Below are 5,075 nucleotides of genomic sequence, written 5' to 3' on the forward strand. Positions count from 1 at the left end.
AAAATCCACGCCGGGAAACTCCAGTTGTGGCCCTGCTGCAGAACGCTTTAGGACTCTGTGAATTCCAGGTGGAGCCAGCCCTCAAACACAAATTACAGGTAAGATAAGCGTTTGGATGGGAGGTAGTATAATGGAGTGTTCGGAGAGGCGAGAGAGTGACAGTGGTACTGGTAGTAAAGTCCTAGGGCTCTTGAATTAACAAACTCTGTGACAGGCATTTACTTTGGAAAACATTTGGCCTATTGCACGTGAACGTTTAGGCGTTATTATTGCTCGCTTGCCTGTCTTAGGGGTGCTGTCTGTGGGGCTTCTAGATTTTTGTGTTGTGTGAGCACCGCTGCCACATTTCTAATGTTGATTGCTTTTGTTTTGCAGAAAATCCACGCCGGGAAACTCCAGTTGTGGCCCTGCTGCAGAACGCTTTAGGACTCTGTGAATTCCAGGTGGAGCCAGCCCTCAAACACAAATTACAGGTAAGATAAGCGTTTGGATGGGAGGTAGTATAATGGAGTGTTCGGAGAGGCGAGAGAGTGACAGTGGTACTGGTAGTAAAGTCCTAGGGCTCTTGAATTAACAAACTCTGTGACAGGCATTTACTTTGGAAAACATTTGGCCTATTGCACGTGAACGTTTAGGCGTTATTATTGCTCGCTTGCCTGTCTTAGGGGTGCTGTCTGTGGGGATTCTAGGTTTTTGTGGTGTGTGAGCACCGCTGCCACATTTCTAATGTTGATTGCTTTTGTTTTGCAGAAAATCCACACCGGGAAACTCCAGTTGTGGCCCTGCTGCAGAACGCTTTAGGACTCTGTGAATTCCAGGTGGAGCCAGCCCTCAAACACAAATTACAGGTAAGATAAGCGTTTGGATGGGAGGTAGTATAATGGAGTGTTCGGAGAGGCGAGAGAGTGACAGTGGTACTGGTTGTAAAGTCCTAGGACTCTTGAATTAACAAACTCTGTGACAGGCATTTACTTTGGAAAACATTTGGCCTATTGCACGTGAACGTTTAGGCGTTATTATTGCTTGCTTGCCTGTCTTAGGGGTGCTGTCTGTGGGGCTTCTAGGTTTTTGTGGTGTGTGAGCACCGCTGCCACATTTCTAATGTTGATTGCTTTTGTTTTGCAGAAAATCCACGCCGGGAAACTCCAGTTGTGGCCCTGCTGCAGAACGCTTTAGGACTCTGTGAATTCCAGGTGGAGCCAGCCCTCAAACACAAATTACAGGTAAGATAAGCGTTTGGATGGGAGGTAGTATAATGGAGTGTTCGGAGAGGCGAGAGAGTGACAGTGGTACTGGTAGTAAAGTCCTAGGGCTCTTGATTAACAAACTCTGTGACAGGCATTTACTTTGGAAAACATTTGGCCTATTGCACGTGAACGTTTAGGCGTTATTATTGCTCGCTTGCCTGTCTTAGGGGTGCTGTCTGTGGGGCTTCTAGGTTTTTGTGGTGTGTGAGCATCGCTGCCACATTTCTAATGTTGATTGCTTTTGTTTTGCAGAAAATCCACGCCGGGAAACTCCAGTTGTGGCCCTGCTGCAGAACGCTTTAGGACTCTGTGAATTCCAGGTGGAGCCAGCCCTCAAACACAAATTACAGGTAAGATAAGCGTTTGGATGGGAGGTAGTATAATGGAGTGTTCGGAGAGGCGAGAGAGTGACAGTGGTACTGGTAGTAAAGTCCTAGGGCTCTTGAATTAACAAACTCTGTGACAGGCATTTACTTTGGAAAACATTTGGCCTATTGCACGTGAACGTTTAGGCGTTATTATTGCTCGCTTGCCTGTCTTAGGGGTGCTGTCTGTGGGGCTTCTAGGTTTTTGTGGTGTGTGAGCACCGCTGCCACATTTCTAATGTTGATTGCTTTTGTTTTGCAGAAAATCCACGCCGGGAAACTCCAGTTGTGGCCCTGCTGCAGAACGCTTTAGGACTCTGTGAATTCCAGGTGGAGCCAGCCCTCAAACACAAATTACAGGTAAGATAAGCGTTTGGATGGGAGGTAGTATAATGGAGTGTTCGGAGAGGCGAGAGAGTGACAGTGGTACTGGTAGTAAAGTCCTAGGGCTCTTGAATTAACAAACTCTGTGACAGGCATTTACTTTGGAAAACATTTGGCCTATTGCACGTGAACCAACACGATGACAGTGTTCAGTTAAATGAACTTACTGCAAAACCACCACCCACCAAGCTCAAAAGTAGTAAAAAAACAGGTATGCTCAGATAAAGTTTGAAAAAGTATATTTATATCCCTAACAAAATAATCTCCCGCAAGACCCTCCCTAACCCCAACAAATAAATAGTCCTTCAAAAGTCCCCAAAAAACCCAACTCCCAATTCCCACCCCCCAAAAGTCTCTAAAAAAGGGGCAAGGGACACTCTAGGGATGCAAGCTGTTAAGTTTGGCCTCCAGGGCATCATGCCTTAGGGCCAGGGCATCATACTTCTCCTGGAGGGTGGCGTGATCTAGGCGGAGGCCCTCCACCACATTCTGATATTCGTTCCATTTCTGGACCTCCGCCTCTAGGTCGGACACTCTGCGGAGTGCACGGCGCAAGCGAGCCTTAACAGTACTGCGAGGTGCAGCTTTTGCTGCTCGGCGGTGGCGTCTTCCAGCACGGCTCCGGTTCGCTGGAGCACTGCGCTTACCGGCAGAACGTGGGGTCACGGAGGAGGATGCAGATGTTGATGCACTGGACTGTGTGTCGTCCCCCTCCAATTCCACCAGCCGCCGATATTGGGCAACAGTTGCTTCCAGCCTCCGTTGCCGGGCCAGTACAGCCAGCATACTCCTCGTCGGTTTTGAGGTTTTAGTATTGCCAACTATATGAAGAAAGAAAGACATAATATGTAACCAATGCTCTTTAAGAATATGATTAACACAAAATAATTCAGCAGGAAGTTGTGTCACAGTACAACTAGCAACTAGCCAGCGCAGTACAAAACTATTCAGGCCAGTATCATGGGCGTCCGCAGGGAGGGGCAAGGGGGGCGCTTGAATCACCATTTCCCTTCCCACAACTCACTTGTATCCTTGGTTTGATGCTCTTTCATATGAAAGAGATCTGGCAGAAGCCCAGGCGATATGTCTGTTTCCCTCTCTCTCTCTCTCTCTGTCTCCCTCTTTATGTCTCCCTGTGTCTCCCTCTACCTCGCTGTCTCTCTCTCTCTGTCTCCCTCCCTCACCCTCCCTCTGGCTCCCTCCCTCTCTCTCTCTCCTTCTGTCTTCCTCTCTCTCTGTCTCTGCCTCTATCTGTCTGTCGGTCCCAGCCTGCTGTAATTACCATATTGTAATTTGTCACTGGGCCACCACTGGATACACATCATATCCTATCTAAGAGTCAGATAGTACCATGATCCAGCTTACCTGTACTCGCCACCGCCACTGTCTCCTTCCTCACAGTCTGTACTTCTTGGTCCGACTCCTCTAGCGCCGCCTCCTCCCCAGATTGATCCTCGGACTCCGAGTCAAGGATCACCACCACATCCGAGCTGGCCCCGCCACCAGATGTTCCACCTACAAAGTTGATTTAAGAATGTTAGATTACACCACTCCACTAGTATTTGGTCTATGAATGAAAAAATGTGAAAACAACAGAAAAATTAATTGACTGTCTACTCTAGTCTAAAGTAAAAATGTCCCTCCTTCCAGGGAAAGCTGTTGTCTTGCTTCATTTTTTTGTCACAATTGTTGAATGCTTGCTTAATTTTAACACACTCCATTTTTCTCTGAACAGACAGAAACTGGACTTCTAAGGACAAGAGCAACATCAACTTCAAACCAGGTGAAAGCTCGGCTCGACCACAAGAAATGTTTTCCATTACTCATCAACTCAGCACCAAGCACTTTTCCATTTCCAACTAACTTTATTTTAATATATGTGTTTACTTAAACTTTTAATAAAGCTTTTAAACTTGAATAGACTCTGTGGTTTTTAGTCCTCCAGACTAGAGTGACTGAGCGAAAAGTTTTGCAATTTTTGCAAGGAGGAGTCCGTGCCGCTGACACTACCAGGTTTATTTATACAGTGTGCCAAACACGCCACTCTGAAATATTATTACTCTGGTCTTTGGTGTCCATAGTTCGGTTTGTGGAGAATTGTCCCTGCAACAGTAGGATTATTGATTTTGCTCCTATCTAAACACTATTTCGAAACAATTAAATTAGGAACGCTTGGACAACAATAGGTCCTCTATATTTAAATGAAAACTTACTGGGGCCAGCAAAGGAGCACTCGCCGCCCTGGCCTGCATCCCCCTCCTTTGGAGCCACTGCATCCGATTTTTCGGTCCGCTTGCCCCTGGGCGGACCTGACGTACAACATGAAAGAAAGAACAGAAAACATTGATGATTGCTGCTTGTCGATGTCCTTGTCAACCAAATCAAACATTTAGAAAGAACAAGAACCAACTATTTCAGTCAAAAAGAGGGCTACAAAGGAAGGACTGCACCTGAGCCTCTACTCTAGGGGCAGATTTACAAGCCCCTTGCAGCTCTTTTGCTCCGTTCTTGCGTCACTTTTGTGACGCAGCGCCACAACAAGAGAGGCGCCATGGTGTTGCGTATATTAACAACGTGACGCATATGGGAGGTGCATCCCATTCTAAAGCCCTGCGCCATTAGGGAGCGTTCCAGCGCAAGGGAGGGCGTTCCTGCGCAGGAACGCATGCTAAAAGTGGCTATGGGGAATAGATAAAATTTCAATCAGTCATTTAGGACAATGATGCGTCACTGAAACCCTGCGCCTGCATGAAGCAGACTTACGGCTTGACGCAGCATTGCTGGAGCTGCGCCATCGTTGCAACGCAACTCCATCAATGAGCCGCCTTTACGGCACCGATGCGTAACGCTTCGGTGACGTTTTGGGACCATGGTGTGCAGCATTGTAAATACGGCGCACCATGGGTGGTGCTGGCGTGCCGCACACTTTGCAGGGATGTGCAGGTAATTGCTAATCTGACACTTAGGGGCATACTTACGAGTTCTGAGCTGGACACCTCCAGATGTGCACCAGAACAAATGCGTAACGCAAAACTAACCTTGCGTCACGGCAGATGCGCCGCTATTACAATGCGGCAAA

The 5,075-nt window shown here is 47.4% G+C and overlaps 1 long non-coding RNA gene across 1 annotated transcript; it reads left to right on the forward strand.

Moving 5' to 3' along the window:
- The first annotated feature begins 1,509 nt into the window (after nucleotides 1-1,509).
- LOC144824977 (uncharacterized) lies at nucleotides 1,510-3,908 on the forward strand. The gene is made up of 3 exons (XR_013609218.1): nucleotides 1,510-1,597; nucleotides 1,875-1,972; nucleotides 3,732-3,908. It is a non-coding gene; the product is annotated as an uncharacterized LOC144824977 (long non-coding RNA).
- Nucleotides 3,909-5,075: the final 1,167 nt, after the last annotated feature.

This window comes from Lissotriton helveticus, chromosome 3_1, assembly GCF_964261635.1.
Source record: "Lissotriton helveticus chromosome 3_1, aLisHel1.1, whole genome shotgun sequence".
Lineage (NCBI taxonomy): Eukaryota > Metazoa > Chordata > Amphibia > Caudata > Salamandridae > Lissotriton > Lissotriton helveticus.